Below are 27,753 nucleotides of genomic sequence, written 5' to 3' on the forward strand. Positions count from 1 at the left end.
CATTCAGATGGTAGAGTCAGAATTTGGCGTAAACAGAATGAGAACATGGATCCATCATGCCTTGTTACCACTGTGCAGGCTGGTGGTGGTGGTGTAATGGTGTGGGGGATGTTTTCTTGGCACACTTTAGGCCCCTTAGTGCCAATTGGGCATCGTTTAAATGCCACGGCCTACCTGAGCATTGTTTCTGACCATGTCCATCCCTTTATGGCCACCATGTACCCATCCTCTGATGGCTACTTCCAGCAGGATAATGCACCATGTCACAAAGCTTGAATCATTTCAAATTGGCTTCTTGAACATGACAATGAGTTCACTGTACTAAAATGGCCCCCACAGTCACCAGATCTCAACCCAATAGGGCATCTTTGGGATGTGGTGGAACAGGAGCTTCGTGCCCTGGATGTGCATCCCACAAATCCCCATCAACTGCAAGACTGCAAACATCTCCTCACTATCGGCTGGCTGCCTGTCCCCTGAACACACTGTAAAGAAACGCGATCTCTGTAGACAGCCCAGGCTCCACAAACAGCAACAAAAACAAACTGCGGCGACCCGCTCCCCGAAACATGACAAACAGTTCCAGCCAATCACCGACAAGAAGGACTTGGGGGCGGGGTTTGGGGGGTTAGTGCGCGGATGAGGAGGAGGGAGGGTCTAGCTAGCCTCCGTTTTGTTTGACAATACTTTAAACGTCAACAAGAAGTGACGTCACCCGACATCACTTAGAGAACCTTTAAAGAAAGGCTTTCTACAAAACAAAACTTAATTTAGTGGTCAAAATCATGTCTGACGCATCATATCTTCCGATATATTGCGCATCTTACTCATGCTGTTCAATTTTCATAATCAGCATAGATGTAAAAAAATAACATAATATTTTAACAAAAATTTAACTAAATGCGCTTATTTACTGGCTACAACACATATAGTCGGCCTATATACAGACTCTAAATATTGAAAAAAATAACATTAACAATGCTGTAGAAGTGCAGTTTATGAATAGTAAATGTTAAAGGTGCTCTAAGCGATGTCACACGTTTTTTAGGCCAAAACATTTTTTGTCACATACAGCAAACATCTCCTCACTCTCCGCTGGCTGCCTGTCCCCTGAACACACTGTAAAGAAACGCGATCTCTGTAGACAACCCAGGCTCCACAAACAGCAACAAAAGCAAACTGCTGCGACCCGCTCCCCAAAACATAACAAACAGTTCCAGCCAATCACCGACAAGAAGGGTTTGGGGGCGGGGTTTGGGGGGTTAGTGTGCGGATGAGGAGGAGGGAGGGTCTAGCTAGCCTCCGTTTTGTTTGACAATAGTTCGAACGTCAACAAGAAGTGACGTCACCCAGGATCGCTTAGAGAACCTTTAACTAATCTAATTCTAAATCTAAATCTAATCTAAAGTGTTACCGTTTTTTTATACACCGATTCAGAGGTCTCGTGAGGTCAGTGTTGGACAGGTCAGTTGTTTTAACTATTCATTAAAGTGAATGGTTAAAATGAGTCATTCGTTTGCGTATCGGACGTGTCTGTCATGAAACTGCACAAGGAACATGGACAGAGGTGATCCAAACGCAGGCTTTAATGAGAGGAAGATCCAGGGACAGGTACAGGGAAACATGCAGGGGTCAAAACCAGGTAAGCAGTCCAGATCAGCAAACATATAATGCAAGGATAAGGCAAACAGGAAGACCAGATACAGGCAGGGAGTCCAGGAACCGTGAAACTAGGAAACACTAAGGAACTAGGAAAACGCTTAGGATCCAGTATGACACTTACAAACACTTACAATACTGAGCAATGAACCAAGGGAAAACTCAGGCTTAAGACAGGTGCGCTAAACAAGATAATCAAACACAGGTGCATAAAATCAACCATAATCAGTCCAGGGTAAAACCTAAAGGAAACAATAAACTAGGAAGGAGTGCACTCCAGCCGCAGATCGTCACAGTGTCATTAGTGGACGTATAGCCGCGGCACGCTTGTGTGATTATCTGAAGCATTGCACAAGATTTGCGTCAATACAGAAAACATTTAATCATTTAAACATTTAAAGGTTTTTTCGTTTATTGAAATGTGATTTAGGCCTATGTCAGCTGAATGGTCGGAACGCTTTTTAGAGAAGATAAGGCAACGTGTTTTTTTTTTAGCACAATTCACACACCGTGGTAATTCAAGAGAAAAAATCCATAGTTAGGATATTAAAATCGCCGTGAAACTGTTGTAGCAATAGTTGGTTGTTGTCCTATAGAAAATTTTATTGGATGTTATAATTAGGCCCCCCCAAGAAAATTAAATGCCCGTCCATTGATTTGTTTCTGCCGCCGGCTCTGCCTCCAGGATTTCGTGATGTCGCGATCGCAACTATTAACGCAACTTCAACAAATCCCCGTGAATTCAGTGCGCCTTGCAATTTTGACCAATCACCGCAACTTTTCTGCAACTTTGACCAATCATCGCGGCCTCCTGCAAAGCGTCGTCATACGTCAGCAAACTCACTTCCTTGTTTTGTTCAGAAGACGCAGCCATAGGACGCAGCAGACGTGTGCTGCCTACGTCTCACGCCCGTTTCACACATACTCCGTTTGCAGTGCGTATTTTTTTCCGTACCCATGTTAACAGGTGAGAGCTTTCACAGTACAGCAGTTTCGTGGAGGTGGAAAAACAAGTTCTTTGTGACATGCAAGATTTATTGTATAAAGATTTAAATTATGCAAAAGAAAAGTTATGAGTCTGCTGTTTTTGTCAATTTTAAGTTTTAATTTAAAATGTTTGCGATTTTAATATTTTACATGGTTAAATATGTTAGGCTACCACTTGCTTGAGCAACTTAATATATATATTTAGAAGTAATGCATTGAGTAATACGTTGTTTAAATTGTGTTTAAACGTGAATACGTCTATTAAAGAGTGTATATGTGCACAAAGAGAATCGCACTGGTGACAACTTTTTAAATAAAAGTTGCAGAAAACTTTTGGATTTGAAATACAAAAAGTGAGTAAATGTGTTTGTGGTACAGCCGCGGATCAGTCGCACACTGCAAACGCAGCATATGTGAAGCACTATAGCGCGTGCTGCTGTACCGCATACACACTGCACACGGAGTGTGTGAAACGGGCGTCACATTTACCAACAAAAATAACAGCAAAGGACGCAGTGTTGCCAACTAAGCGCCTTTGTCGCTATTTTTAACGACTTTTCAGACCCCTTTAGCGACATTTTTTTTTTTTAGTGACAAATCTATCGACTTTTTGGACAAACCTCAGTAACCTCCAAATGTTGCCAGAACAATCCTGCGAGCGCGAGCTCTTGCTTTCTCCCTGCCGTCACTCTCCCTCGCTGCGTCTCCCCTGTTCAGTGAACGGCTGAGAGGAGCAGCGGCTCACTCTTCTGTTGAGAGACTACTTTCTCTTTTGTTTTATATTTAAAGAATTGAGTTTGACCATTTTATTTTCCTTTCTTTTCTTGTGCTTATCACTTGTAATACTCACTATCACAGTGCTTTAGTTCACCCAGTTCCCGAACAAAAATAGCTACTCGTTCCATTGTCTGACAAAAAAAATAAAGGAAATGAGAACAGCTTTATTGGACAATCGGCTATATTATATTAAATTAAAATACAGTATTAAACTTTCAATTTTTCCACCATTTAACTTTTGCTTAAGTTTGTTCGATTTTTATGTGTCTTTAACCCGTTTGTTTTGCCTTTTTATAAGGTTACTAAAGGTTAGTTAGTGGTTTTGTTCTCATTAGATCAATATTTAAATTTTTAATGATTCAACTAATGAGGGTGTTTCCATGCTAGCAGCTAGGCGAGCATTATAATGTGTGTTACAAAGTGAGCACGTTTGTCTCTGTCAGTAAACATGGTAAGTCCCTTTGGGGTGGACTTTGGGCTTAGTAACCTATAACATGCACCAAAAAAAGATATATAACACAATAAAGGAAAGGGAAAAAGCCAAAAAGCAATATGAGCACTTTAAGTTAAAAATCTATCTAGCTTTGCCGTTTTAACCTATAAAAACAAATGCAGAAGAATATCGCAACTTTCATCGCAACTTTTTAGAAAAGCGGCCGCAACATTTTAGGAAAATCACAAAAAATCACAAAAATCAATCACAAAAAAGGCCTGCGAAATCCTGGAGGGACTGATTAGGTTTCTTTTATGTGCCTATATGGACGGGGCTTTGTTAAATAAAACTGCTGTGTAAAAGCATTTATCAAAATCCTGACTGCTGGTTCATTTTATACATCAATACATGATTTACCTGTGAGCTCTTTAAGTGGGCTAGGTTACAATAAGTTATAACCGTAATTAAACTAAACTATACCTGTTCTGTCTCCATGCCGCGTATATTCTCTGGCTCTGTAGGCATTATTGCCCGGATAATGAAATGTCATGAACATAAAGGTCCATGTTTAATAAAAATGTTCATGAAATTAGAAAATATTTAAGAGATTGATGTTTAATTTAGTTTTATACATGTTCTCATATTCATTCATGTTGTTATAATGTCAGTAATAATATTAAAGTATAATTAAGTAATAGTCAAGGTTTACTGGATATTACACGATTCTTTGGCTCTTTTGTAGCATGGTTTTAGTGAAGTGTAACACAAATATCGTCATGTGTGTACTTTACTCCTCACGGCTGCTTCCTGAGGGTTTAGAGAACAATTACTCCGAGTCGCCCCGTAGTTTCAAAGAATAGTACGTCTGCGAGCGTGTAAAGTATAAATGCCTCGTCCGTTCAGGGAGGAGCGCGCAGACAGCGGAGGCTCACTGGGCGGAGCCAGGCGGAAGAATAAACAAGGCTTTGACATTAACGTTAAATGTTTTCACACATCAAGTATCTGTATCATGTCTCACTGCAGCCTAGAGGTGGTGCCAGATAAGGGGAAAACAGGTCAAAGAAATCTATCCGTTTCAAACTCGGGATAAATGGAGAGTTTCTCCATGTAAAGTATTTAAGGAGTTTTACCTCGAGACCTCTGATAGATTCCAGCAATGATCAGAACAAGAGCGATCCACATAAGCACAAGGACGACCAGGAAAAGATTCAAAGCGATGATCAGAGAAGAGCCTGAAAACACAGGAGAAATAATCAGAGAATATGATCACTTTGAGCTAATTATATTAGAGTTATATCCCTTTGTTGGTTACAGACTCAAACCAATACTTTCTCCATCCCTTTGTCCTTGATTCCAACCCGTTTTCTCTTTCGTGAAATTATGTATGTATGTGTCACCATAGATATCCATAATAAAGGCTAGATGTCTTATGGCGGAGTCTCTATCGTCATCACCGGCGGCCATCTTGTCACAGGCAAGCTTTATGTAAGATGAGCGATCAGCACGAACACAAATACTCTTATCTCGTTGAAATCTTGACGGATTTACAAACGGTTTGGTTTCTTACAAACGTTATTAACGTGGCTATAATTCTGGAAGATTATGTATTTATACACTTATTATTCATAAGTATGCCGTGTCATAACTACATCTCTGACGTTCGTTTATAACAAACCAAACCGTTTGAAAATCGGTAGAAAATTGAGCAAGTTATGGTTATTTAAAAAGTACATGCACCATTAAAACACAATGTTACGAGTGAGCGAGCTGCCTGTGCCAAGATGGCCGCCAGGTGCGGACGACGACCTCCATTGGCCAGCAGCGCGGACGAGACATCTAGCCTTTATTATGGATATCTATGTGTGTCACGGTTTGGGTTTTGTTCCTTGTTCCTGCTTCTTGTCTGTCATGTGATCCTCTGTTCTAGTCATGTGATCCTGCCATGTGTTCCCTTGTCTGTTGTGTCATGTTGTCATTGGTTCATTGTTTAATTGTTCACAGGTGTCCCTTGTCTAGTCGTTAGTCTTGTGTATTTAAGCCCTCATGTTTGCCCTGTGTCTTTGTCTAGCAGTGTTGGGGGTAACTCATTACAAGTAACTTGAGTTACGTAATCAGATTACTTTTTCAAGTAACTAGTAAAGTAACGCATTACTTTTAAAATTTACAACAAAATATCTGAGTTACTTTTTCTAATAAGTAACGCAAGTTACTTTGTTTTCCCCTTTATTGACTGACTGCTCTTCTGTCCTAATGTGGAGACAAATCGAAGTGCAGAGGCGTTGTGTGTAAACATGATGGTTATTATAGTTCTAGATTAAATGTGAGCGTGGATTTACTCATCTCACTTGCACAAAAAAGATTCAATATTTCTCAAAATGAATAAAATCAGTGAAATGCAGAATCAGAACACTATGCAAACCTCCAATACCTAAATATGTCAAATAAAACATACATTTTTATGCATTTAATCTTTATTGACCAAAGTACTTGCTTCTGACCTCCAATTTTTCAGTTAAACAATAAGCAAAAATGACTATAGATTTTTTATATGTTTTTATTGGTAAAGTAAGTGTTACATTTGTTTCTCCTGCATCCTCTTCTTCTGTTACCCAGAACAGCAGCAGCTGAAAGGTTTGTTTGAGCGGCGCCCTCTACTGAACACTACTGTACTCTACTGTACAGGAGTAAATCTGCATTTCCTTCAGTCTGAGGCTTATTATTTCACTTTTGGTGTGAAAGGGTCTTTACATTTGCCCAAAAATATATCTTTTTTGGTATAAAAAAAACAAGCCCAGCCCAGGTGGAAAAAAAGTAACGCAAAAGTAACGTAACACATTACTTTTCTAAAAAAGTAACTAAGTAACGCAATAAGTTACTTTTTAAGGGAGTAATGCAATATTGTAACGCATTACTTTTCAAAGTAACTTTCCCCCAACACAGCTAGTATTGAATGTTTCCAGTTGATGTTCTTGTCTTTGTTTTGAGTTTCCAGCCTTTGTTATGTTTGATCTTGTTTTATAATTAAAGATTGCGTTTGGGTTCTCTACATCTTGTAGAGTGGAATCAATTAATTACAGTATGAGACTAGTATTTCTTTTTAAACCTTTCAAGGTAATATAATGTACATTCTTTCTGCTTGGCTTTGGGGCCCTAATAGTTTATGGGTTATGAAAACACTGGCTGAATGGACATTAATGCACTTATTGCATGGCTATTTGATAGTGCAACTGACCGATAACAGTGGAGTATTCCAGCAAGCCGTGTTTTAATGTGGTGTGTATTCTTCTCATTTTAGCTCCTGAGTCCATTTGGGCTGAAGATTAAGACAGAACCAAACCAAAGCTGGACTGTAACCAAAAGCGTCTCATTCACTCGGATGTCCGTCATTGCTTGCGTTGCACGAGTGCCACTACTGGCAGAAACTGCAATGGACTGAACTGGAACGTGCGAAGCCCTTGATCACTTTGAGTTAGTTTATGATTAGAATGTTTTTCCCTTTAAAGAATTTGTTTAATGCAGCATCCAAATGTATAGGTGTGTTTGGGTTGTTTTAAATAAAAAAATATATAATTAATATCTCATAGAGTTGTTTGTGGTGGTGGTGATTAGACGAGATCTGCGGTGACGTCACAATCGTGTTGCATTGTGGTATATGGAGCTGCCTGAAGTGTACATATGAAGTAGACTCGCTCCCTCGGCCAAAATCGAGGGAACGAGGGTCTGCCCATATAAACTTCCCTCGTCCACTTCACGAAGTGGAACGCACTTCAAAATGGCGGCAGGGATTGGCCCGAGGGGAAGTGCGGAAGTGCGTGTCTAAAAGTGGACTGGAACGCAGCCTTAAAGTGTGGGGGAGTATTCATCTGGCCTAATTAAAAGTACCATTTCGGCAACGAGAACGTTTCTGAGCCAAATGAAGATAAATATGTGTTCTGGTGACTGGCGTGTTTATTGATCCAATCAGATAAGAGTAAATTGAGAGTCAGCGAGAAGCTCATTTGATTGGCTACATAAAGAAGGTTGACCCGCCCTCCTCTTCGCTTGCGAAACTCAGTGAGTGAGAGAATCGTGCCAAAACTGGAAGCGCAGGTAAACGAAAGACGCAACTGTACAAATCGGGTTATTTCAGAAACTTTTTTGCCCCATGCACACAACAAGTCATTTAGACTTTTGCAACAGTTCATTTTTTTACACAAACGCAATTAATTACGCAATAAGTTTTGCAGTTCCTGACTCTGTGTTTTTGCTTGCACATTGCTGTTCACAGGCCTGCAATACATTTGGCCGTATTTGTGCGCAAAAACCGTGCCAAATGTGTAAGCGCGGAAAAATGGAAGTCGGAAGAATGCATATCCTATTTATTTTGCGTTAGCATGAAGCTGCAGTTTCACAATACATAATTATAACAGTAAAATGACTAGGCAAAACTGAATTACAGATATCTGCAATGATATCATTGAAAACGACATTCAACTCGTCACACATCTTAAATGACAATCGCAGATATCTGTAATTCAGTTTTAACTAGGCAGAATGAAAGTTAAAGATATCTCAAACGTCATTATGACTAGTGCAAATTATTGTGCATGACGTTGCTCTATTTTAGATATCTATACGTAATTTCCCCTCCCCGCCATAATCAAAGAAGAAGTGGGTTCATTTCCTTATTTCTATGAATGGAAAAAGAAAGAAGCAGTAATGGCGTTGGCTGTAATTGAAAAAGCACCAGAAAATGTTTCCATGTTTCCAGCATGACACAAATTGTATTCATTCACATTAGCCTGCGGGTCTCTCAAAAATATTGGCAACATGCTATGTTTGCCATGCATTTCTATGTTTATGATCATGCTTAAAATGACTGTAGGTTATAGATTTATGCGTCTCTTCTTCCGTTTTGAACCCCTTCAAAACACGGAGTTCACGCACTTTTCAAAAGCCCCGCCGATGTTTAAATCCTTGTGTTCGCATGAGACGGTTTCTTTCTCTTTCTCTAGCCACCTTAAATCCGAAGTACGAAGTCTTTTGGGTTTTATAACTGCTGAATCTCCAGTTGACACTGATGCTTGTTGTCTGGATCTTTCTGGATGCCATAAGTTTAATTATGTAAAGTGCTGCGAGAAAAGCCTATACATCTAAACATCTCCTCACGCGCAGTATAGCCGGCTAGCCGAAACTCCTTCTTTATGTGTACGGGTGTGACGTAAAGACATGCTCGAATTTCCCGCGGAAACCCACCAGTACCACTGGAATTAAAATCATTATTACAAGCTAACCGTTTTGAATCTAGCTATGGCAAGCAGATAGTTTTGACCACTGGCAATTATTTTTAACTTAAAAAAGTTACGGACTGGAGCTTTAAAATTACTGTAGGTTATTGCTGATGCTGACTATAGATTTATGCATGAGAGAGATTCACACTAATTCACTTTAATAAAGATGCTTACATGCATGCTATTCTTGGAAGTGCAATAACATTAACTTCCTTAGATGAGAAAAAAAAAGTTCTTAGTTCAGATTAGGTTTTTTTCCCCCACAGTAAAAAGCCATGATAGCCTGTTGATTTCAGGTTGAAATAGTAGCTAACAGCTTTAAAAAGACAATTAAAAACTCATTCGCCCTCCGAAATGGTGCTAATCAGTGCTAATTACAAGTTAACAGTTAACAGGTGCTATGTGATTTGATGATTTGTACAACACCACGTTCTGCTCCCGCCTAAAGTGGATGCGGGCCTTATTTGCATAGATATCTACAACGTCATTTCGCCTAGTCAGAACTCTAATTCAAGATATCTATAATTACAATTTGACTAGGCAGAATGAAAGTTACAGATATCTCAAATTTCAGATATCTATAATCAAAATTCATTTCAAGATATCTATAACCTGATAATAGATATCTACAATTAAATTATGATTATCCCTAACTCCAGTTTGAGATATCTACAATGCCATTTTGACTAGTCATAATTCCAGTTACAGATATCTACAACGTAATTTCGCCTAGTCAAAACTTAATTTATGATATCTGAAAAGGAACATGTAGATATCTTGAATTGAGGTTAATTAAAGATATCTTGAACTGGAGTTATGACTAGTCAGAATCAAATTGTAGATATCTCAAACTGGAATTACAGATATCTACAATTCATTTTCAGATATCCGTAATTCACATAGTGGATATCTGCAACTGAATTGTAGATATCTGTATTGATAAACCCATTCAAATGAATGGCAAAAGTGATGTCATTTGTCCTAGGAAGAATGTCTTTGTGGATATCTAAAATGACAATTATGGATGGGAAGAATGTAGTTGCGGATATCTGAAATGTTCTTTTTGACTAGGCAAAACTGAATTACAGATATCTGCAGCACATATCCAGTCCAGCTGTTAAATGTTAAAATGGCTTGCCATAAGCGGAAGCATTTAGCGGCGACAGTGAAGATCGAGAGAGGCCGTCTCTGATCTGCATTAAACAGTCTGTGTAAATGCCACTTCAGATGCAGCTTCTGTGTTTCCTCTCTATTGCAAAGATTTTGTTGATACAATTTAATTGGTAGCAGCCCTTTGTGTCTTGATATTATAATTTGATTTAATGGATGAAATTGACACAAAAGATGATGCATGCTTATAATTAGGTTTAAAAATACATTTATAAAGGTAAAACTGCCCATAAAAGCTAAAAATCAATTAAAACGTATTGGGGAAAAAATTATTTCTGTCACTGCTGTGAACTGACCAACACACAGAGTATGAAGAATATCAAAAACTTCAGGAGTCATCTGTCCACAGCACAGCTAAACATGCCAAGACACAGCACAATAATAACACACTCTGCAAAATATTTCCTCTGTGTCACGTTACATCCTAAGTTGCAAGTACAATTTTGCTTGTATTTAAGTAAAAGTTTTGCAACCATGGTTAAATTTGTAGTTACGGTCTTACTACAACAATCAAAGATAAACCCTAATGGTTATAGTAAAGTGTAAGTTAACGTTAATGGTTTTGCAAATAAGTTACTGTGGTAAAATGATGGTTAACCAGCGCACTGGCCCAGCAGCTGGGACAATATAACAATGATGTCTTCTAGAATTAATAAAATAAAATAAACATTCATATATCTAGCCAAGTTTTAAATAAGTTTCTCCTTACCGTGAATGGGACACTGGGCGCAGGAAGTAACGTTAGACACGAGCGCATCAAGTCTCACTGGCGCCATCTTGTAGTAGACTGCGTTTGTATACTAACGTTATGATCACCTGAGTAGTAACTCAAATAACTCAATTTATATTGTAATGACACCGTATTCTGAAGCACTTTCGTCCGGCTAGTGACTGATAAACGCTGTTGAGTAACTCAGCCTGTGACGTCATATGGAACTCGCGCTGCCGGTGATGTCGCAGCTGCTGCTCTGTTACATGCACGAGCACATTACATATATGCTAAGACACATTTATAATAGGGCGGCCGGCATATATATATATATATATATAATACGTAAATATCTTTCTCTAAGTAAAGAGTTAATCTGCACACTCACTCAAATATTTTGATTATTTCCAACATCATACATGATAATACCCACATTAAAAACTTTTCCCACATGGTTTGAATGTAGATTCTGGTTTGAGTTGTTTCTTATAAATGAGATGATCTAATTATCTAATTTATATCTTTGTATATTTTTTTTCTTAAAATAGCTTACTGGTCTGGACTAAAATGTAGGGTCTTTGCACTTAATGTGTGTTTTAATTTATCATACTCTTTACCAAGTTCTCTTTAACTTGCATCTCATAAAGGTGTGTGTTTGCTTTAGCCAGGGGCGTAGCCATCATTTCAAAAGTGAGGGGGACAGAATGTCAAGGGGTTTTTTTCAGACTTTTGTTGACAGGTTTTTGTTTAGAAATCCAGACCATGTATTTAAATTAGATAATAAAATGTTTATTTTTCGTAGACCACCATATAGCCTATTGTGTTACCCACAGTATTTTTGTAGGTGGATCTCGGTAGGGGAGACCGGGGACGGTTGTAACACTTTTTTCTTCAGCACCTAAAACAACCTTTTTTTTTTAGCTACACGTCTGAAACTTTTAGGCAAAGTACCCATATTTGTCTACTACAAATGGCAACAATTTAAATTTCTACAAAATATATCACAGACTTTGTGAGATGATCATGAATACAAGGTGGTCCTTTGTTACAACCTACCCCACTACTGGGGTAGGTTGTAACACATACTGGGGTAGGTTGTAACAGGTAGACAAAATGCACAAAAACTAAGGGTATTCCAAGTGATATGCCACAACAACATTTTTATTTTAAATGAATGGCTGCAACAATAAAATATGTGTGAATATGGGGGGTGTATGTGCATATTTTGTGTTTGTGCATGTGTAAACAATGGTGACAAGAACAAACAAATGAAATGCATTTTTAAGTCACAATGGTGAAAAAGAACAAAGAAATGAAATGCATTTTAAGTCACAATGGTGACAAGAACAAACAAATGAAATGCATTTTACGTCACAATGGTGACAAGAACAAACAAATGAAATGAATTTTAAGTCACAATGGACTTATATACTAATACAATAACACTTTCAAAACACGTGTTACAACCTACCCCACCACTGTCACAATTGTTTAACTAGCTGTATTAGCATGGTGCTTTGAAATTAGCAGGAGATTGATACATCATTCTTTACTATAGAAACTACAGTTTGACCTGATATAACTCATACAACATTATCTACAACGGTAGAAGTACTAAACAAAATATTATCCTGTTATGTTTTTTTACTTTCTTATCTCAGAATTTGATTTTCTGCTGTAGCTTCAGGAGAGATTGCAACAAAGACTTGAAAACCTCAAAAACCTCCGTGTGAGATCGTAAAGGAAGCCTAAGGAAACTGAAACTGTCACATGACTCCTATCTTATCCCTGATTGGTGAAATTGGTAGTGTTACAACTAGCCCCGTGTTACAACCGTCCCCGGTCTCCCCTACTACTAGGGGGGTCCGGGGGCATGCCCCCTTCCCCCCCCCCCCCCCCCCCCCCCGTAAGAAAATTTTGTACATTTTAAAGATAAATTCATTAATCTGGTGCACTTTGAGTCACTCAAATCTGTTGTTTAAAATAAATAATCCACCCGCCAACCGCCCACACATATGATATTCTCTGATTTATATCTGATCATCGCATTACAATTATTCAAATTATCAGTGTTAAACATTATAATATGGTTAAATATCACACTAAAGTAGACTGATTTAAAAGTAACATTTAGGCTACTTAGAATAAAAGTTCTTCTTTTGGCAAAACTACATTTCCTTAAAAGCCTAAACAATGTCTGTCTTATTGTTTGCGGTGTGCCTCTCCGGCAATGGCCCATTGACACGCATATTTAATGCACTCGCCTAAAATTATTTACATCAGTTATTCATTATAGACTAATGCTGCTATGGTTATATTTATGTAATAATATTCCTCAACTTAAAAAAAAAAAAAAAAAAAAGGAATGTAGCTTCATCACTACCTCCGTCTGCAACTCGGAGTGCGCTTAGCAACACAGTCAGAAATCAGAAAGAGTAAGTACATATTTACCTACAATTTTACAGATGATAGTTCAATTTTGTTTATACTTAGTGTTAATTCAATATGAGCCTGTATGACTTCACAATTGCTTTGTTTATAGCCGAGTGATTATTTATTTATTTTACTCACATTTGATTTGCTTAGAGCAAATTTAGAACATTTAGTTTCTCCACATAGAGGAATTACAATAAAACAGATTGAAAAACCTTTGAATCTCCTCTCATTCTTGGTTCAGGCTGCCTCACTTGATGGGCCATAGCCATTGGGGGAGTGTCTGTCACACCCCTGGTCTGAATCTCATTGATATTGATAGGCCATTACCACCCCCTCGCATAAACCTCTTCTGACCAAAAAACTGTCATACAAAGTATGAATTCATGTTTTGCTTTATGTGAACAATTAGGCAGGATTATTTTCACATCATTTTGAAGCCAGAACTCGAAGCGACAACATCCATTAGTCAAAAGTCTTGTGGACACATATTTAGTATGTGTTTTGTGGTCTTATTTCAGCAACTTTCATTCTTATTTTTTTCAATAACCACGCATAAACATTATTCTCTTAAAAATACAAACATGTACATACATGTTGCTAACATTTCATGGTAGCCCTGTTTGTGCTATATAAAGTGAATTTACACCTTTGCCATTAACATGTTTATAAATAACTGAAAAAAGCACAAATGTCAGTGCATGTCAAAACATAAAGGCCCCAAAAACACCTTGGTCCCCAGAGGGTTAACCTCCTTTCTGAAACGGGCCCCAGGAGAACTGCTCAATTCTTGCTTTATGGTCCTCAACCAACGACCCTTTCACACTTCTGACCAGCATGAGACATTCTTTTGTTTGAATTCATCCTTTATATAGCCTTTATTTAGGCATTATGGCTTGCCATCAGCTCCACTTCAAGCCCACTATCCACCTATTATCTGAAGCCTTTCTAGAAAACAAACCAAATATTGTGAATTCTTGTAAGAAAATATATTGTGAAATAGATATAGCTCCTGCACGACAGGTGTATTAGAGCTACAATTAGCACAATTTAAACCACATAGTTTTGATTAAATTCCTATCATGAACTAATTTGGATTTTAGTCATATTTAATGTTGAAATGTTATAGAATTTAATATGCAGCTAATCACTTCACCTGATTAGCATGTTTAATGTACACATTATTTATATGTAAATACACCAAATCGCATTAAAAAAATCACAAACCATATACGATATTTGCCTTAAGTGTTAAAGAAACTGAACCAGACATTTGTATTAAGAAACATGTTTATTTAAACAAAAACAACCAATACAAATCTTTATAAAACTTTGAAAAATGTAAAGTGCAGTAAGTGAAAACAATTATTTTAAATAAAAAATGTACATAAAAAGCAGCAACCAAAAATAGCGTGCACTGTAAAAAAACACACTTTTTTTTTTACAGTTTTTTGCCAATAAATTTTAGTGTTTTCCCTGTTTTTTTAAATGACAGAATTTTTTTTATTAAAATTACAACAAAAAACTGTTTATTGACATGTGTAACATAATTTAACAGAGAAACTATGTATAAATGGAATACACTACAGATAGTTTTTTTTTAACAGATTTTCAATGTTAATTTTAACAAAACTAACCGTAAAAATAAAGGTTTTTTTATTAACCTGCTGGCCTCTTTAACACATGAAATACTGTAACAACTCCATTTCTGACACCCCTTAGCTTGTCACAGATGATCAGAGATCTGTTAAAAAGAGAGATATCCTAGAAAGTATTTTCTTTACTTGTAACTTTGTAATTTAAGAAACTAAAACAAGTTTAGCTGTTTTAAAAAAAAGACTGTTGCAATTTAAATAATAAGCTACGAAAACCAATGCAAAAGAAAAATCACAAACCTCTGTGTTCAGCAAATCATTTTCAGGGCAATAATTATTTAAGCCAATCAGAATTGACACCTCTGCTAAGCGCGTGCACGCAGAAAGAAGCGCGTGAAATGAACGATGAAGATGAAGACGACGGCGGCGGCGGCGCGCTGGTGAACTATTCTGCTGTTCTCTAATAGGTTCAATCTGAGCCTCATTGGTCTGTCACAGAGACATAATAAATACATAGACGCCCTATTGGCCGCTGGAGCGTACGTCAACGGCGCCGCCATGTTGGGATGGCAACTTTCCCATACCTCTCATACCGGGAATTGAGAAAAAATGCATGTTTTGTGCGCTGTTTGGGGCTGTACACATGAGATATATCCAGCTGCAGACCCGCAGCACCACCAGTTTCAGAACCCCAGTGCCAGAACCCCAGCGCCAGAACCGGAAGTGAGGGAGGGGCGGAATTATTTACAATGACACATTTTTGCAAGTAGGCCTATTTAAAAATATTTAAAATTGTTGCACCTTTTAAATAATATTTAGGATATGTTTTTATTACACAGTGAGTCACTGCTCGTTGTATGAACTATAACTGGTATGTGACAAATAAAGAGCAAGACAGCGCTCGTGTTGTTCGAAGACATCAGAGTGCGCGCGCGGGGCCAGGGCTCTCTCTCTGCTCGTTAAGCGCCCTGTCACGTGCAGCAGTCATTCTATTCTACATCACTCACCGATCAAAATAGGCTTTGGCGGGACAAAAATTGGCTTTGGCGGCCGCCAAAAAGCGGACGATCTGACGGGTTTTAGAATACAACCTGAAACTAAAAAACAGACCCGACCTCTATTTGAGACCGGCCTTATATTTACCCAGACCTGCAGCCACACCAGGCATGTAAAGAGACAATCGTCTATTTGGGACTCGGCTATTATTTGAAGTACGGTACATTTTTATTGTTTATTTTAAAACAATGCCGGATTTTCTCTCTCTTTTTAGATTTTTGACATTATTTTACATAAAGTTAAATGCATGCTGCACATGTTCTTGTGAAATAAAGTATATAAAATGACCATAAGTTTCCAGCATTATTTTTCACCATCATGATCAGGAAGTAACTCTCATAATACAATGAAACGGATAACTATATATAATTATATTACACAAAATCAACGTTTTAAAATGCTTATTGTACTATACCTTAATGTATCATTATAATATGTATAAAGTATGACGTTTCGTGTGTAATAATTCCTTTTCGTGTCTAAGCAAACTACGCTCCAAAACGTTAGGTGGCGTTACTCGGTTTAGAACGTAAGCTCGGCCCCTCACTTCCGGTCCTGGCGCTGGTGTTAGAACGTAAGCTCCGCCCATTACTTCCGGTTCTGGCGCTGGGGTTCTGAAAGTGGTGGTGCTGCGGGTCTGCAGCTGGATACTATTGGTACACATCGCCACACAATTGAAAACAGCTTTCGAGGAATTACCTTTCACAAGCAAGACTGAACGTTTGTTTTTGGTTGTATTTGGTCATGATTTAATTAGTAATAGTAACGTTCAGAGGGTAAATTTAAAAATACTACTGTTATTGTGTCACGAAATGTAGTTTTAATAGTTTTTCAGTCGACAATGTAGTTGTTTAAAGCTCAAATATGTGGTTTGTTTATAAAGATAGCGCCTATTTAAAAATTTGATCTGACGTTTTCGGAGTTGTAAGATGCGCTCAGCGCTCGTCTACCCCGCCTGGAGCAGCCGTACCTCGGTCAGCGCTTCTGAAGTGTTGCCGCTGGCTTATGGAATTAGATTTCGGTCACAATTCTGCGCGCGCAAAATCACATTTTGAGCGCGCAAAAGGGCATTTCGCACGCGCGTGAACTGAGTTTTGCAGAGAAATGTTCGTCTCGCAGATAAGAAAATATTTCGAGCGAACGAAAATCAATTTTGCATTTAAAATAAGTATTTGGATGTGCGCAGACGTTCTCTTTCGCATGTGCAAAGTTTCACTTTCTTGCTCCTCTCATACCAGCCATAAGCGCTCTCGAAGCGCAACGGCTCGCGTGCTCAACACAACCCAGCGTTACAATATGCCATAATTCCAGCCAATCAGAGATGAGGCTGCTAAATTCTGATTGGCTGGATTGAAAACCAATCACAAGACTCCCTGCATCACCGACTGTGGACGAGGAAAAATACATGGTGGAATATGTTTATGTTTAGCTGGAACACTTCTATTTAAGTTCAATTGTCTACCACTCGACGATCACAGTTTATTTTTTAGCTTATTTTAAGCTAATTTTCTTTAGCTTATTTTTAATCAAAATCAAATCGTACTGTACATAATGGCATGTCCCAGTGTTTGCTACACCTCAAGAGGTAGTTAACTTCTAATGTAATTAACATTAGTGAAATATGAATGTGACCGAGCTGGGGTCTCAAATGTTACACATTTTCAGAAATGAAGAGACTTTTCCCCTTTTAATGAAATAAGTGTGTAAAAACGGTACATCACTCACATCAGAATAAAAAAAAGCCATCAAATAAACGTAGAAATGCAATGTAATAACGTTAAAATAATAATCAATCTACTTCATATCCTTGGAATTATTTAAACAAAAACATTCACGTCATGTAAAAACAACAATCATACTAAAAAAAAATATACTGTATTTTCTTATATACAATTTTAAGATGTATAGTGTGCACATTGGGATGCAGGCTTGTTCCCCTCACTGCAAAAAAAAAAAAAAAAATCTAATTATGCAAGTAATTATATAGAAGTCTTGTGGGTCACACATCCAAGTCTTTTACTTACAGTTATATTTGCATATATGTTTGCATTTTTACCCACGTCTTTTTTTCTTTTTTTTGCAGTGAGGGGAACAAGCCTGCATCCCAATGTGCACACTATCCATCCTAAAATAGTATAAAAATACAGTATATTTTTTTAGTAAGATAGTTCTTTTTCCAGAACATCTCTGCTGTTAATGTTTTTGTTTACTTGAACTTAAATTGAAGTGTTCAATCCATTAAACAAATGAAACATAAATATCTTCCACCATGTATTTTTCCTAGTCCACAGCTGCAGGGAGTATTGTGATTGGGTTTCAAGCCAGCCAATCAGAATTTAGCAGCCTCATCTCTGATTGGCTGGAATTATGGCATATTGTAACGCTGGGTTGTGTTGAGCACGCGAGCCGTTGCGCTTCGAGAGCGCTTATGGCTGGTATGAGAGGAGCAAGAAAGTGAAACTTTGCACATGCGAAAGAGAACGTCTGCGCACATCCAAATACTTATTTTAAATGCAAAATTGATTTTCGTTCGCTCGAAATATTTTCTTATCTGCGAGATGAACATTTCTCCTCAAAACTCAGTTCACGCGCGTGCGAAATGTCATTTTGCGCGCTCAAAATGTGATCTTGCGCGCGCAGAATTGTGAACGAATTCTTACCCCATACTGGCTCGGATGTCTGTAGTCTAGTGGTAAAACATGAGATATAATTCGTCTTGTGTATATCTAACGGGCGATCTTTGGTCTCATTAATCTATAAATGGTTCCCTGGTAAATCGTTTTGGCTGAGGGCAAAGTGAAGTTTCATAACTTTATACTTAGGCTATTTTAACGTTGTATCCTGCTGTATGTTTGACTGAAGCTACTTCTGTTATAATGGCTATTACTGATCAATAAAACTGAAATTTAACAAAAAGAGTTAAATATTAAAGTCACTATTTAACTTATTTTTTATTGTGTATATTCTGTAATTGATATTTCTTATTCTATTGCTATTATTATAGTATTATTAATAAACTAAGCTATTATCAATCTTTTTATGATTGTATTATTGTACTTATGATATTATATAATTATACTAATCATTACTATTTTATTTGCTGTATACTATTAGTTTATTTTATTGACTAAACTATTTACTATTACTTCTCACTTTATGTTATATATACTATTTGCATTGCACTGTAGTTGTACCATAACGTATTATTATAAAGGATCCATCAGTTATCTTTATTGCTAAAATCTGGTCAATCACAGAAAATGCTTTTTCCACAATAAGAAAACTTAAATTATATCTCAGTATGGGGGTCTTATCCAAGAATAAAAAGACAGATACATGACAAGCCTGAGCTTAATTGACCATTCTTTATTAAAAAAAATTTTTTTACAAGTCTAACTATCGATATTTTAAATAACTAGAACTGGAACTTTTTGTACACCACATACAAACCACTGAAATCGGTTGATAAATGTAAAAAACAGTTTGTTTTTATCCAGAAAATAAAAAGCTCCCCCGTTTACTTACATTTGTTCACAGCGCAGTCTTGCCCTCCGCAAAATGGCGGACCCGTTGACGTATCGCAGCAACGTTCCAAAGCGGCCAATAGGGCGTCTATGTATTTATTATGTCTATGGTCTGTCACCGCTCGTCAATGTCAGAATATTTGAGCTGACCAATCAAATCGAAGTAGGCGGGCTTTATGTTCACAGAAGCTGCTGAGCGCGAATTTCAGCAGAGCGACTCGACGCTTCAGTTTACGGTCAAGTGCGAGTTAAGATGTAAGTAACTAAACTAAACATTTCAGATTTCACAGGGGTTTTTAAGGTCATAAATGTTAAATGAATGACAAAAATAATCAGGCAAACTAATATACTTTTGTCTAATTTCGCCATTTTGAACTGAAAATAGGCCTGTAACGTGACTCATGTAATGTTAATGTAGCAGTAAGTTAATAATTAGTTTACTGTCATTGTGCAAGACACATTAACAAAGCCGTTTTCATCATGTTACGCACAATATTAATAATGAATGTGTACATGTTGAGAATTAATATAATACAATTTGTAGCCTACAGTAAATTAAAAAAGTTCAGCTTTAGGAGGGAAGAGACAGGGCAAGATGAGGAGACTGAGAGAAAGAGTAACGGCCTAATGGATTAGAAGTGAGAGCAGGCATTGACAAATCTACTGCCCGCTGACATAGTTTTAAAGCTATATCTTATCTTTTTTTGGTCATTCAAAACATCTTAAAATGCACATATGGTATGTAGATCATGGAAATTAAAGTTTTATCCGGACACCACTAGCCTACCTCACATCCGGGACCTCAGTGATTATATAACCCTGCCATCTGCATGTTCATGAAACTAGTTAATAGTAGTAAGCATTAGACCCTAAACCAGGGCTCGACATAAGCAATGGCCCGGGGCCAGTAAAAGTATGAGTATGTCGGGCTAGTTGATTGGCCAGCAGGGGCGGATCTACAGGGGGGCAAGGGGGGCAGGTGCCCCCCCACTCTAGAGCCTTGCCCCCCCAGCTGCCCCCCTAACTTTGATGATCCAAAAACTGTACTTGTAAAAACAACCTGCCACTATGTCCACAAGCTTCTCAAAACAATGAACTAAACAATACATTTACCAAAAGTGAACAATTTAATTTTTTATTTTAAATATATTATTAGCCCCTCCCCCCTGCGTCCCTGATTCAAACGTGCAGAGCGGGCGGCGTTGGCGGCTCACACACACACACACACACAGCGAGTCTGCTGCGGTACGGTGGCCCTGCAACCCGACTGGAGAGAGTGAGCTTCCCCAGAGCCTCTGAAGGTGAAGTGAGTTTCCCCAGGTGTAGTTTAAACACACACGTTTAAAGACGATTCAGCATCAGCAAAAACAGCGCGTCTATTACGTTAGCCAAAATCAGCGGTCAATTCGCTCCCTCGTGATTTGTAAGAGCACTCTTCCCTTTGATTAGCCTAATTTTGATTTTAGTAAAGACAAGAACAGCTTAAGGCGAGACACAAAAACATCGGGGGGTTTTTTCACTGGTTAATTTTAAGATTTTGGGCTATTTGTCTTCAATAACATGTCTTCTTTCAGACTTGTGGTGAAAAAAATTCCAAAAAAAACACATTTAGGACTTTATTTTACTACACTTTGTCTATTTGCGTCAGTAGATTTCTCCTAAATTCAACAAAAGTTGTCGTTCTAAATCAACATGCTGCTCCGCGATCGCTGCATGTCAATGTCATCACATACATCTCCGTTGGAAAGCTCTCTCTCCTGTACATTGTTGTCGTATCCAAATATGGTAATTTCCTTTTAATCAGCAACCAATCGTGAAAGTACAATGGGCATTTAACCATAGACATAATATATACATAGACGCCCTATTGGCCGCTTTGGAGCGTTGCTGCGATACGTCAACGGGTCCGCCATTTTGCTGAGGGCAAGACTGCACTGTGCTCAAATGTAAGTAAACGGGGGAGCTGCGTTTTTTCTGGATAAAAACAAACTGTTTTTACATTTATCAACCGATTCCAGTGGTTTGTATGTGGTGTACAAAAAGTTCCATCTCTAGTTATTTAAAATCTCGATAGTTAGACTTGTAAAATATTTTTTTTAATAAAGAATGGTCAAAGCTCAGGCTTGTCATGTATCTGGCTTTTTATTCTTGGATAAGAATGGTGAAGACCCCCATACTGAGATGTAATCCTTAACTGTCACCGTCCCACAGGTGGGACGTTTTCCATTATATTTTTAAAACAATAATATCTTAGTTAAAACCTTAAGTAATATTGACAAACTATATATCATTTGAAAGCTTACAATCTCTAGTTTCCATATTTGGTGATTGATTTTCAAAATAAATTACAGAGGAGCCGTAATTTATCAATTTGCAACAATATTTTCATACTCCTAAGGCGTGTTCAGACCTTTATTTTGAAAAAAATTGTAGAAACCTAGTTTGTTTTCATGCCAAGAGTTCAAAAGATAGCATCCATTCAATTATTTTAGAAAAAAAAGGTCTGAAAATGTTTTAAATATAAAGAAAAAAATAATAAATTCACCATTTCTGATGTGGCAGCGAGCTATGACGCACATGCGTGTTCTTTGTATGTGTTTATTAGAGGTTGAATTCATATCAAAATCTGCCAAACTTTCCCATACTGCTTCTGAATAGGATCTCTACTTCATAAATTGTATGAAAATTGTGGAAATAATGGTTCATATCACTCAAAACACATATGGAAATGGAGGCGCCCTTATATGGGCAGTAATGGAGTCTGGTTGTCATCTAGTGAAAAAGTTTGGTACTGCGCCCAAACAAAATCTTACTGAAAGCTCATTTTTTGAGATATCAACCTAAAATTTGAAACACAACTTGTTCAGATTTTTGGCTTTGATTTTTCTGCAGTTTTAGAGTAGCCCAGGTTTTGAAAATATATATTTTATATAAAATATGAATAATTAATTTTTTTACATTGTACATTTCCATAAACTCAAACTTCTATAACTTTTTTTCTGTTTCACTTTCTTAATTTATTTCACTTCTACATAAATCTGCCAAATGTCTTCTTTAAAACAAGACCAATCTTACGTCTATATTCCAAAGCATTCTTGAATTACAACCATTTATGTTCGAAATGTGCATTTTCATGTCAATTCAAAAAAAGGGGGGTGACAGTTAACAGGTTAAGTTTTCTTATTGTGGAAAAAGCATTTTCTGTGATTGACCAGATTTTAGCAATAACAAAGATAACTGATGGATCCTTTATAATAATATGTTATGGTACAACTACAGTGCAATGCAAATAGTATATATAACATAAAGTGAGAAGTAATAGTAAATAGTTTAGTCAATAAAATAAACAAATAGTATACAGCAAATAAAATAGTAATGATTAGTATAATTATATAATATCATAAGTACAATTATACAATCATAAAAATATTGATAATAGCATAGTTTATTAATAAAACTATAATAATAGCAATAGAATAAGAAATATCAATTACAGAATATACACAATAAAAAATAAGTAAAATAGTGACTTTAATATTTAACTCTTTTTGTTAAATTTCAGTTTTATTGATCAGTAATAGCCATTATAACAGAAGTAGCTTCAGTCAAACATACAGCAGGATACAATGTTAAAATAGCCTAAATATAAAGTTATGAAACTTCACTTTGCCCTCAGCCAAAACGATTTGCCAGTGAACCATTTATAGATTAATGAGACCAAAGATCGCCCGTTAGATATACACAAGACGAATTATATCTCATGTTTAACCACTAGACTACAGACATCCGAGTCAGCGGCAACACTTCAGAAGCGCTGGCCGAGGTACGGCTGTTCCAGGCGGGGTAGACGAGCGCTGAGCGCATCATACAACTGAAACGTCCGATCAAATTTTTAAATAGGCGCTATCTTTATAAACAAACCACATATTTGAGCTTTAAACAACTACATTGTCGACTGAAAAACTATTTAAACTACATTTCGTGACACAATAACAGTAGTATTTTTAAATTTATCCTCTGAACGTTACTATTACTAATTAAATCATGACCAAATACAACCAAAAACAAACGTTCAGTCTTGCTTGTGAAAGGTAATTCCTCGAAAGCTGTTTTCAATTGTGTGGCGATGTGTACAGCCCCAAACAGCGCACAAAACATGCATTTTTCTCAATTCCCGGTATGAGAGGTATGGGAAAGTTGCCATCCCCAACATGGCGGCGCCGTTGACGTACGCTCCAGCGGCCAATAGGGCGTCTATGTATTTATTATGTCTATGCATTTAACTCTAAAACCGAAATCTCATTGGCTGATGTCAATTTCTGACAACGTGATTCGTTCAGATGCATCACGTGACGTGCTCTGACATTTAGATATGCGTTTTTGACTGTTTTTCTGTTCAGTTGAAGGCCATAAATGCTGTGATTTAGGTGGTTTGTATTGTTGTTGCTAATGATTTGATATTGCTAATGAAGATATTGTGTCTGTAAATAGTTGTTTCCACTAAAAAAAGTATGAATTTTTACATTACAAATCTTTAAATGCCGTTTTCTCAAAATCATTTTTTTTTGTCATTCTCCAGTACAAACATCTCAGCCTGTGTAGCACCTATGTACACCAAACTTTCCAGTTATACACTTAGCAGTATTCTGAAGATATTTTCAGAGGGATTTGTTAATAAATCATTCCTAAAAACCTTTGTAGTGTGTAAGGGCATGATTAAACAATAACATTAATAATTTAATAATGATTAAAAGTGTTTTTGTGTTTGTTTTGTTAAAGCAATTCACATATAGGGATTCCCATGTACCGTCTACCCCTGCCACCCTGCCAAGACCTCTTGCCACCCCTTTGCCCCCCCATGTAAAATTTTCTAGATCCGCCACTGTTGGCCAGTCACTGGCCATCAGCAAAACAAACAGCAAACATCATACACAGTGTCACGAAGAGTGTCAATGTTACTTCAGGTTATTTATAACGTGTTAAAATGTCAAAGAACTACGAAGCTGATACGAGAAACAGGACATTCCTAGTGTCATGGAAAAACCGGTACACCTGGTAGGGATGGGTACCGAAACCCGGTATTAAACGGCACCGGGGCTGAATTTGAAAGACCGCTGTATCGATAAGCTCGGACGTTATCGGTTCTGCTGTCGGTGCTGGAGAAATACACACAGGCCTATCCATTTTCGATTTAATGGTGACTTTAATTTCAAATAAAAATATGACACTGTCTTTCTCTTCCTGTCTATTTCTCAAGGCTATCCTAAAGGCCTGGCCGCATTGCTGCGTATTTGAAGGAGACGGTTGTGGAAACCCGAAACCCCATACATCCGCGACAGCAGCGACTTTCTAACGGGTTTCAGATTCACCAACGTAGACTTTGGTGTCAAGGTCATACATGAAAACACCACACACACACACACACACACACACACACACCGCTACACAATAAATAACATTCCTGCAGATTTCATTCCACTACAGTAGGAGATAAAAGAGGCTCCACTGCCCTTGAAACAAGCCTTCTGTTAGAATAAACACATCTGATGTCTCATGCCAAACCTTCCTGTCAAGGCAAGAGTGAAATTATGTTAATGTGATTTAAAGGACATAAGTATGAAGGTAATATGATGCCTCAAAGAATCGCATGCGCAGGGCAATATTTGTGAAAGTGTGCATAGGATCGCAAGCGTTAATTAAATTAGCATTCGCAAGACAAGATTTGTAAAGGTGCGAATCGCCTTTCAAGTGTAAGAAAACAAATATTTGCAGCATTTTAATACTATTCGTAAGTGTAATTCATGTATTGTGAAACTGCAGCTTCATGCTAACGCATAATAAATATGATCTGTCATCTATTGCTGTTCACAGACCTGCAATACTTTTGGCCGCATTTGTGCGTAAAAACCGAGCCAAAAAGTGTAAGCGCAAGTCAGAAGAATACAGATCATATTTATTATGCGTTAGCATGAAGCTGCAGTTTCACAATACATGAATTACACTAACAAATAATAGTAAAATGCTGCAAATATTTGTTTTCTTACACTTGAAAGGCGATTTGCACCTTTACAAATCTTGTCTTGCGAATGCTAATTTAATTAACGCTTGTAATCTTATGTAAACTTTCACAAATCTTACCCTGCGCAGCGCATGCAATTCTTTAAGGCATCACATGACCTTCATACATAAGGCTGTAACATTTTTGCTCCTTTACATACAGGGTTCCCGCGGGGTCTTAAAAAGCCTTAAAAGCATTGAATTTATGAATTTGGAAATAATACCTTAAAAAGTCTTTTAAAAGTCTTGAATTTTGATGTCTGGGTCTTAAAAATTGTGTTGTATGTTAGTGTTCATTTCGTTGACTAAACTAATAACTTTTCTTCAACGACATTTTTCACTGACGAAAACGAAATAAAACCTAGTTTTGAATGACGAAAATCTATTGACATTTTCGTCAAATAAAAACTAGATGAAAATGTTAGTGTCGATCTGGGAAGCGATCCAGTCAGAACTGATGTCCTGCGTGTGTGCTAGATGCACACATTTGTACTGTAACGTGCTGATCTACCCCGCGGTCTCATAAAATGTTAAATGTAATCCAACCGAAGCGTGGAGCCATGCACATATACACCTATACAGCACGCGGGTACTGCACTGAGCTCTCTTTCGTGTCTGAATGGACAAATACACACAACATTATGTCTAAATGTTCGGTTTGGAGAGTATTCATGTAAACTATGTCGGTTATGTCTTAAACAGTAACATCGGGTGTGCATCAGTGCAATCGTGTCCGCATGTCATTGGACATGAGCCGATGTCTTAAAGTGACAGTGGCAATAAACATAATGCGGTCTGTGTCATTAATTTTGTTTAAGCAACAAAAGAAAAAGAGAAAAGCATTCACTGTTTGTTAATAGCTTTAATAAGGATTAATTATATTTAATTCATACAAATAATTGTCTGCTTGAAAGAATAAAGAATGATGTATGTAAGTTGTTATAAAGAATGCATATATCATTCATTGGAAAGAAGACTGTGTTTTACTTTAGGAAAAGTGGTTTTATTTAATTTTAAGATACTTTTTTTAAGTCACAGTAGTTAAATCTGTATCTGTATTGCTTGTTGAAACTTAAAAATCATTCATATTAATAGGTTGTTTTCTCTGGGAGTATATGGGTTTGGAAATTTTAGAGAAATTCTAAATTAACACATTACAATTTACCTAAACCCATTATATTTTAGTCGACTTAATCTACTGTAGATTTAGTTTACAGTAGATTTCGAAAATCTAAAATCACTCAAATCTTATTGTATTTCGTCAACTAAAACTAGACTAAAACAATTCAGATGACTAAAATATGACTAAAATTAGTTTGTCATATTTTTAGTCAAAAGACTAAGACTAAAACTAAATCAAAATTTGCTGTCAAAATTAACACTGCTGTATGTAACTTCTCCGTATTGTATTTTTCCTCAAAAGTTTCATTTGTCAACCACGATTATTATGAATTTCGATGTTTATTGTTCAGGGGTCTCTCAGTTCCCCATATTCCCAGCATGGAATAAGTAGCTAGCTAATGTTAAGACACAACTTAACATTGTTCGGCAAACTTTCTTGTGGCCTACTGAAATGTTTTTATCTTTCACACCTGCTTGGCTTATCATCTTTTACCCATTCCACATTTGAAAAATAAATGAACAAGTTGAAGGATTTTGTTTTTCTTTGCTGGTAGGGATGTGAATAGGTATTAATTTTTTATATAAATGGTCTTAAAAAGACTTGAATTTAACTTGAAGAAACCTGTAGGAACCCTGTACATACGACTTCCGATGTTTAAAAATAGCTGTTGATTTATTACTGCGGGGTGTTTGAGCTGATAAATGAAATGCTAATAATACAATTATAAAATGTCAAATTAAAAAAATAATCCAACGAACACCACTAACCACTCGGTGAGTTGCACAGTTTTGAAAACGAACGTTAAGGGTTGTTTTAACCTGTTAAGCTGCAACCCCATTTTTGAAAAATCCCCAGATATGGCATACCCAAACTGAAACAGATACAGTTCATGAACCCTTTGTACTAAAAGCACAAGTAAGATCTCATTTGAAAGCTGACACCTGGAAGTTCATTGTAAAT

This window comes from Rhinichthys klamathensis, unplaced genomic scaffold (genome assembly GCF_029890125.1).
Source record: "Rhinichthys klamathensis goyatoka isolate OS25496 unplaced genomic scaffold, OSU_Roscu_1.1 h1tg000640l_1, whole genome shotgun sequence".
NCBI classification, from domain to species: Eukaryota; Metazoa; Chordata; class Actinopteri; order Cypriniformes; family Leuciscidae; genus Rhinichthys; species Rhinichthys klamathensis.